The sequence below is a fragment of the Pinus tabuliformis genome, chromosome 4_1 (assembly GCF_031772625.1).
Source record: "Pinus tabuliformis cultivar Carrire ecotype Pingquan chromosome 4_1, CPIR1, whole genome shotgun sequence".
Classification (NCBI taxonomy): Eukaryota; Viridiplantae; Streptophyta; class Pinopsida; order Pinales; family Pinaceae; genus Pinus; species Pinus tabuliformis.
The window spans coordinates 21,772,515-21,782,170 of NC_142303.1; positions in this window are offsets into that span (position 1 = coordinate 21,772,515).

Here is a 9,656-nt window from a genome sequence, read left to right on the forward strand (position 1 = left end):
ATTTTTGCAACATTTTTATCTATTTCAAACAGGTATGAGTAATGTTTGTGTTTTTGTGCAGGATAACGGATTATTCAAGCGAAATCTATCATTTTCGACGAAAAAACATTTAGAGTCACCTTTAAGCTCTTTTCTGACTCCTGAAACATGAAAATATTGCCGAGTGTTTCTCTTAAACTCGTTAAAACGGAATTAAAAGATGGTCCGTTTATAGCTCTTTTCCGACCGTAAAAACATGAAAAGATTGCCGGATTTTTGTCGTTTCAAATTCGATATCGGTTATAAAACGACGTGTCGTTGATCGCTTTTTTACTTTTTCGGATCAAGGGCACTAATGACGAAATGTACTCCTTGGTCGTAAAAGATCAAGCGGTTCTCTCAAGTATTATTTTATACTTTTTTGGGCTTGGGAGACACACATTTACGAAAAAGGTCAACCCTGGAGTCTTCTTAAGTTTTTCAGACTCTCTAAAATTGAAAAACGCCGAGTTTCTCCTATACTGGACTCGTTAAAATTTCACAGTAAAGGACCTGTTCAATTACAAACAGGAACGAACCACTCCTTCTTAGGGTTCGAATTTAAACTAAGTTGGACTCATCCGAAGGATGAGCTTATAATCAAGCAAATGTTATCCTCCTCAAGCTTGTCAAAAATAAAGAGGTACTTGCTAGAAATGGTGGTCGAAAAGAGAGAAAAATGAGCCTGTTTGTCATACTTCGTAACCACTCTTGAACACGACACTTTTATTCACTTGGGTTGGGAAATCCTTTGCCTAATAGTTGATCAAACCACATTGAAAGTCTTCAGCCGGTTTCTGGGTATTAACTTTGGGTCAATTGTCACCAAGCCATCTGTCGTGTTGTTATGTGTTCAAGAGGTCACTGCCAATAAGCCATTCATCTGCAAAATATCTGTCATCCATCTTGACCATCCCTGAGTCAGTCCTTGCAACTAAATTTCTCCAACTTGATCTATGATTTCGCGTTGTGGGCTTGCCTATGACGGATCTCTTTCTATCGACATCAGCTCATTATCTAGAAAGATGATCTAAAAATCGTCAGTACCTTGAGATCTGCATGCCTCAATGGCAGGTTTCTCACCTTTGATGACAGTTTACATCATTGACTTTCAATCAAAGGATTCCGTGACATGTTCGACATCAACACATTTATTCGCATCTCATGGATTGTACTGGGTACTTTGAGAGCCATTGACATCACTGGTGGTTTCTCTCACACTTGTTAACAGTTTACATCATTGACTGGTAATCAAGTGGTTTCTACCATGTTCGACATCAACACATTCATTCGCATGGATAGAATCGTACTGTTTCGGGAAGTAGAAATGAAGACCCTGGATCTAGTTTCCACAATCCAGGCTGCGAGGAATTTTGTATTCATTATATAATGGACTATTCATAAATAGATGGCTGCATCCATACTGTGTCCACATGAGTCTATACTTGTGATGTATTACAAGATCATTCCTGTATCAGAGCAGTAGTTAGTTTTCTAAGTCAGTTTTAATCTGAGTATGGGAATGCCTACCTCAGCGATGATATGATCTCATATATATATCTTGCATTGAATGTTTTTACAGGTTCCAACCGGGCTCTCCACAAGATGATCCTCGAAATGATAAAGTACTTCACTCTTCCTAAATGATAAGAAATCCTCGTCTACTACAGACTTCGCACTTTAGGGGGCAATCTGTTACACAAAAATATCATCACCATGATTATTTGTAGTCAGTATGGGTCTATCATCACTTGTACTATCCTCCTAAGCAAGTCTCAGACCTCAGCTCTTCAAGTCAAGCTTTGAAAATGAGAGAAAGACATTAAAAACCAATGTAACTCTAGTTCTGCACTTTCTCTCACTATCACCTGTGGTCCCACACCTTCTGTGTACAAAAACTGCGGACCTGCCCACTCTGTCCTTAACGGTGTAGGTGCGGACCCCTGTGAAAGTCAAAAGGTGCAAGTTTTATCTTAAAAAACTCACTTTGGGTTAATTCTAGAGGTTTCTAGAAGGAATTTTGACGTGGATTGTTCGCTCTGAGGTGGTTCATGCATCCCAAAAGAGAAGGAGCTAATCCCTTGATGAGAGGAGCTATCCCTTTGAAGGAGGGCTTTATCCCTTTGAAGGAGGACCTAGTAACCTCCCTCCATTGCACTATAAATACAAGCATTGGGCTGGTTGCTAAGGAGGTTAGAAGCTGAACATTTTTAAGGGTAAATGCTGGTGAAATCAAGACTTCCTAGTTGAGCTTAAGAGGAGAGATCACATACCTTTTTGGCTTCATTGGGGAGTGAGTGAAACTTGTCAAAGTAGAGGAGACTTCTTGCTGGACCCTGGGAGGAGCTTGTACAATGTCAAGGCAAAGGTTGTAAAGTTCTTCTTCTTTTGAATTAATACAATCAAACTCATTTTTCTCAACAAGTATCTCATGTTATTTGTTTCATGGACTCCTTGACTTTCATGTTAAATATGTTTTATGCAATTGGCTTTTCAGGTGCTATTTAATTTGTTTGCCTTGTTTGTGTTTGCAGATTCGCGACAAAGGAGCTCATTTGGATCGAAGGAGCGAGGACATCCACAAGCTTGCGTTGGACCTAAGGTAGGCCCTAAAAACACTTGTTTGCTATTGTTTATCAAAGCATATTTAGAGAAAGATAGTGTCTGGTTCGTTTGCTTGTCATTAGGTCTTCTTTAGATTCTAGGAAGGTCTATCTTGTCTGCAAGATCGACTTATTCCGTGTGACAGTAAGTTTAGGGTCGAGAAATTTAACGGCCAAAACTTCTCGTTATGGAAGATGTATATGGAAGATTATCTGTATCAGAAATATTTGTACCTACCATTGAGCAGAAAAACAAAGAAGCCGATGGCTATGACAGATGAAGAATGGAACCTTCTCGATAGAAAGGCACTCGGAACAATACGGTTGTGCCTCGCTGCGTTAGTCTCTTTCAACATTTCGAAGGAAACAATGACAGAGGGTTTGATTCAGGCGTTGTCGAAACTATATGAAAAACCCTCGGCCTCAAACAAGGTATTTCTTATGAAACGGTTATTTCATATGAAGATGTCAGAAGGCAGATCTGTTGCAGACCATTTAAATGATTTTAATACTGTTACAAGTCAGTTATGTTATGTAGGAGTAAACTTTGAAGATGAAGTTAGAGCTCTATTATTCTTGTGCTCTTTGCCAGAAAGTTGGAATGGTTTAGTAATGGCCATTAGTAACTCTGTGTTTGGATCTAGTACTTTAAAGTTTGATGATGTTTTCAGTGCTATCCTTAGCGAGGAAATGCGACAGAAAAGCTCTAGTGAGACATCGGGTAATGCTTTAAGTGCAGAGTCTAGGGGAAGAAAAATGGAAAGACGAAAGAGCTCAGGATATCGCAGTAAATCAGGGAAAGGCAGATCCAAGTCTAGATCGGGGATAGTGTGCTGGAAATGCGGAAAGAAAGGACACCTAAAGAAAGACTGTAGATCTCAGAAGGGAAAAGAAGGAGATGCACAGCAAGAAAACAATCATGAAGCAAATGTGACAGGTGAGGTGTTACAAGATGCTTTGATTCTTTCTTTCGAAAATATTACTGATTCCTAGGTGGTAGATTCAGGGGCCTCATTTCATGCCACACTTGATAAGAAATACTTTCATGACTATGTTTAAGGATATTTTGGAAAAGTTCGTTTGGGTGATGATAAACCCTATAAAATTGTTGGAATGGGTAAGGTTCTTGTAAAACAGCAGAATGGAAATCAATGGCTACTAAAGGAGGTAAGGCATGTTACAGATCTAAAGAAAAATCTGATTTCAACAGGGCAGTTAGGCGGTGAAGGTTGTGTGACAACTTTCACAGATAAATCTTGGAAGGTCACCAAAGGAACCTTGGTAATAGCAAAAGGCGAAAAGGTTGATACATTGTATTTATGCAATGGTATTTCTAACTCTGTTAATGCTTTAAATTCTAAAGGAGCAGTTGCAGCATTATGGCATCATAGGCTCGGACACATGAGTGAAAAGGGGATGAAGATTCTTCAGTCAAGGAGTTTGTTCTCGGGTTTGAAGAATGTTGGTTTGGACTTCTATGAGAATTTCATTTATGGAAAATAGAAGAGAGTCAGATTTCTTAGAGTTGGGAAAGAAAAGAAGAGCGAAAAATTAGAGCTTGTGCATACAGATGTATGGGGACCTGCTCAGGTATCATCTCTCGGTGGCTCTCGTTATTATGTTACTTTCATTGATGATGCAACTAGAAAAACTTGGATTTATTGTATTAAGAATAAATCTGATGTATTTGATACTTTCAAGAAATGGAAAGCTTTGGTTGAGATTGAGACAGGAAAGAAATTGAAGTGTCTCAGATCAGACAATGGAGGTGAATATTGCAGCAAAGAGTTTGATAGGTACTATTTAGAGCATGGAATTCGGAGAGAGAAGACAGTTCCATGAACACCACAAAAAAATGGTGTGTCAGAAAGGATGAACAGAACAATCATGGAGCGTGCAAGGTGCATGAGATTGCATGTAGGATTGCCTTTATAGTTTTGGGCAGATGCTGTAGATATTGTTTTTTATCTAATAAACAGAGGGCCTTCAAGTTCCTTGGATGGTGGTGTTCCAAAGGAAGCATGGATAGGTAAAAAGGTAAACTGCTCTTTTTCAAAGCATTTTGGTTGTGAGGCTTTTGTCCATATTGATAAAGAAAATAGAACAAAGCTTGAGGCAAAGTCAAAGAAATGTACCTTTATTGGATATGGTGTTAATGATTTGTGTTATTGCTTATATGATTATGAAAATCACAAAATCATTAGGAGCAGAGATGTAATATTCAATGAAAAGGTATTGTATAAGAATCACTTGCAGGAAAAGAAGAAAGAAAAAGAAAACAAGGAATATGAAGTTCTTGACGAAATCACTGAAAAAGTAAAGGTGCCTGAAAATAATAATAATCAACGACCACAACAACAGTAACCACCGCAACAGCAACAGGCACCCCAAACACCTGAAAGTGGTGTTAGAAGATCTACCAGGATAAGTAGACCCCCTGAACGATACTCTCCTTCATTATATTATTTATTGTTGACTGATATCTGGTGAACCCGAATGTTATGAAGAAGCAATGTAGGTTGAAAGCAGGAAGAAGTGGGAGGTAGCCATGGAAGAAGATATGGACTCCTTAATGCATAACCAGACTTGGGACTTAGTCAGGTTGCCTGCAGGAAAAACTACATTGAAGAATAAATGGGTTTACAGGCTGAAGGAAGAAGATGGAGGAAAACAGAGGTACAAAGCTAGACTTATGGTGAAGGGGTTTGCACAAAAGAAAGGTATTGATTTTGATGAAATATTTTCTCTTATTGTTAAAATGACTTCAATCAGAACTATTTTAAGTCTAGTAGCAGCTGAATATTTGCATCTTGAGCAGTTAGATGTAAAGACAGGATTTCTCCATGGGGATTTGGAGGAAGAGATATATATGCAACAGCCACAAGGATATGAGGTAAAAGGGAAGGAGAAACTAGTGTGCAGGTTAAAGAAGAGCTTGTATGGCTTAAAACAGGCGCCAAGGCAGTGGGATCTAAAATTTGACAAGTTTATGTCTGAACAAGGTTATACTAGATGTCACTCTAATCATTGTGTTTATCTGAAAAAGCAAAATGATGGCAGCTATATTATATTGTTATTGTATGTAGATGACATGCTTGTTACAGGGTCTAACATGCAGGAAATAAATGTGCTCAAAAGAAAATTGGCAAATTCATTTGCAATGAAGGATTTGGGAGCTGCAAAACAAATCCTTGGTATGAGAATCACTAGAGACAGGAAAAATCACAAATTAACATTGTCTCGAAATGAGTACATACAAAAGGTGTTGAAAAGATTTAATATGCACAATGCAAAACCAGTTAGTGCACCTTTTGCTAGCCATTTTAAACTTAGTAAGGAAATGTGCCCAAAGACCCAAGAAGACATGGATTATATGTCTAAAGTTCCATATGCATCAGCAGTTGGAAGATTAATGTATGCAATGGTCTGAACAAGGCCTGATATTGCACATGCAGTGGGAGTTGTAAGCAAGTACATGAACAATCTAGGAAAGGAACATTGGATGGCAGTGAAATGGATTCTCAGATATTTGAAAGATACCACAAATCAAGCATTATGCTTTGGTGGTGCAAACATTTCTCTACAAGTATTTGTTGATGCAAATATGGCAGGTGACAAAGATAATAGGAGGAGCACTACAGGATATGTATTTACTGTTGGTGGAACAGCTGTCAGTTGGGTTTCAAAAATCCAAAGTGTTGTTGCACTTTCAACAACAGAAGAAGAGTATGTTGCTGCTATAGAGGCTAGTAAAGAAATGATTTGGTTACAAAGGTTTATGGGTGAATTGGGTAAGCAGCATGATATGGGCACGTTATACAGTGATAGCCAAAGTGCCATTCATCTTGCAAAGAACTCAGCATTTCATTCTAGAACTAAACACATACAGCTCAAGTACCATTTCATATGATCAGTGTTGGAAGATGGAGAGTTGAAGCTAGAAAAGATACACACTAGCCAGAATCTTGCAGATATGCTAACAAAAGTTGTAACCAGGGAGAAACTGAGAATATGCTCAGTTTCAATTGGTCTTCAAGGATGATGATGAAGATGAGAAACATCCAGGTCCAAAGAGGAGTCATTGTCTAGCAAATGAAGCAGCAGTGGAGTTCCTACAATCACTCTCAAAGTGGGAGATTGTTTTGTATGGAGCATGATTGTTCAGAGGTCTTTGTTTCAGCTGGATGTATACCCCAGGAAGTTTGTACACCCCTCCATGCAGGGGGGGACTTGTCCCTCCCGTGGGGGTCCAGGGGCCAGCGGTCCCCCAGCGGGGGCTCGGGGGAAGCGCCCCCGAAGCCAAAAACAGATGTAAAATTTCCTTGTAAAAGTATAGTAATTTCTAGTCAATCTGGGCCATTCATTAGGCGGATGATCTGACCGTAGAACTTATGTTTAGTTTAGGGTTTTTTTCCCTAGAAGGCAACCCACTCTCTTTGTATGAGGGTATTGTATTTGAGGCTGTGTAATAGATGTGTATTCTGTGAGCGAGAAATAGAGTGGTGAGACTGTGAGAGAAAACAGAGGATATTACAGCGGATCTGTTATAGGTTGTGTCTCTTCATTTTGCTGGATAATAGAAAGGAAGGACTGGCTGTTCGGGGTGGACGTAGCCCAAACTGGGTGAACCACGTATATCTGTGTCTCTCTTGTTTTATGCGTTTTCTGTGTTTATATTTCTGCAATATTTTATGTGTTCCATTGCTCCATAATATATAATTTTCTAACAACTGGTATCAGAGCTGAAGGTCTATTTGGCTGATAAACTCGCGGGGAAGAAGGGTTCCTCATTCGAGTGGGAACAATGGCGGAAGATGGTAAGTTTAGGGTCGAGAAATTTAACGGCCAAAACTTCTCGTTATGGAAGATGCAGATGGAAGATTATCTGTATCAGAAATATCTGTACCTACCATTGAGCGGAAAAACAAAGAAGTCGACGGCTATGACAGATGAAGAATGGAACCTTCTCGATAGAAAGGCTCTCGGAACAATACGGTTGTGCCTCGCTATGTCAGTCGCCTTCAACATTTGGAAGGAAACAATGACAGAGGGTTTGATTCAGGCGTTGTCGAAACTATATGAAAAACCCTCAGCCTCAAACAAGGTATTTCTTATGAAACAGTTATTTAATATGAAGATGTTGGAAGGTGGATCTGTTGCAGACCATTTAAATTATTTTAATACTGTTACAAGTCAGTTACGTTCTGTAGGAGTAAACTTTGAAGATGAAGTTAGAGCTCTGTTATTCTTGTGCTCATTGCCAGAAAGTTGGAATGGTTTAGTAATGGCCATTAGTAACTCTGTGTCTGGATCTAGTACTTTAAAGTTTGATGATGTTGTCGGTGCTATCCTTAGCAAGGAAATGCGATGGAAAAGCTCCGGCGAGACATCGGGTAATGCTTTGAGTGCAGATTCTAGGGGAAGAAAAATGGAAAGAGGAAAGAGCTCAAGATATCGCAGTAAATCAAGGAAAGGCAGATCCAAGTCTAGCGGGGATAGTGTGCTGGAAATGCGAAAAGAAAGGACACCTAAAGAAAGACTGTAAATCTCGGAAGGGAAAAGAAGGAGATGCACAGCAAGAAAACAATCATGAAGCAAATGTGACAGGTGAGGTGTTACAAGATGCTTTCATTCTTTCTTTTGAAAATATTACTGATTCCTAGGTGGTAGATTCAGGGGCCTCATTCCATGCCACACTTGATAAGAAATACTTTCATGACTATGTTCAAGGATATTTTGGAAAAGTTCGTTTGGGTGATGATAAACCCTGTAAAATTGTTGGAATGGGTAAGGTTCTTGTAAAACAGCAGAATGGAAACCAATGGCTACTAAAGGAGGTAAGGCATGTTCCAGATCTAAAGAAAAATCTGATTTCAACATGGCAGTTAGGCGGTGAAGGTTGTGTGGCAACTTTCACAGATAAAGCTTGGAAGGTAACCAAAGGAGCCCTGGTAATAGAAAAAGGCGAAAAGGTTGGTACATTGTATTTATGCAATGGTATTTTTAACTTTGTTAATGCTTTAACTTCTAACGGATCAGATGCAGCATTATGGAATCATAGGCTCGGACACATGAGTGAAAAGGGGATGAAGATTCTTCACTCAAGGAATTTGTTGTCAGGTTTGAATAATGTTGATTTGGACTTCTGTGAGAATTGCATTTATGGAAAACAGAAGAGAGTCAGATGTCTCAGAGTTGGGAAAGAAAAGAAGAGCGAAAAATTAGAGCTTGTGCATACAGATGTATGGGGACCTGCTCAGGTGTCATCTCTCAGTGGCTCTCATTATTATGTTACTTTCATTGATGATGCAACTAGAAAAACTTGGATTTATTGTATTAAGAATAAATCTGATGTATTTGATACTTTCAAGAAATGGAAAGCTTTGGTTGAGATTGAGACAGGAAATAAATTGAAGTGTCTCAGATCAGACAATGGAGGTGAATATTGCAGAAAAGAGTTTGATAGGCACTATTTAGAGCATGGAATTCACAGAGAGAAGACAGTTCCAAGAACACCACAAGAAAATGGTGTGTCAGAAAGGATGAACAGAATAATCATGGAGTGTGCAAGGTGCATGAGATTGCATGCAGGATTGCCTTTACAGTTTTGGGCAGATGTTGTAGATACTACTGTTTATCTAATAAACATAGGGCCTTCAAGTTCCTTGGATGGTGGTGTTCCGGAGGAAGCATGGATAGGTAAAAAGGTAAATTACTCTTTTTTAAAGCCTTTTGGTTGTGAGGCTTTTGTCCATATTGATAAAGAAAAGAGAACAAAGCTTGAGGCAAAGTCAAATAAATGTACCTTTATTGGATATGGTGTTAATGATTTTGGTTATCGCTTATATGATTATGAAAATCACAAAATCATTAGGAGCAGAGATGTAATATTCAATGAAATGGTCTTGTATAAGAATCAGTTGCAAGAAAAGAAGCAAGAAAAAGAAAACAAGGAATATGGAGTTTTTGACGAAATCACTAAAAAAGTAAAGGTGCCTGAAAACAATAATAATCAACAACCACAACAAAAAGAAA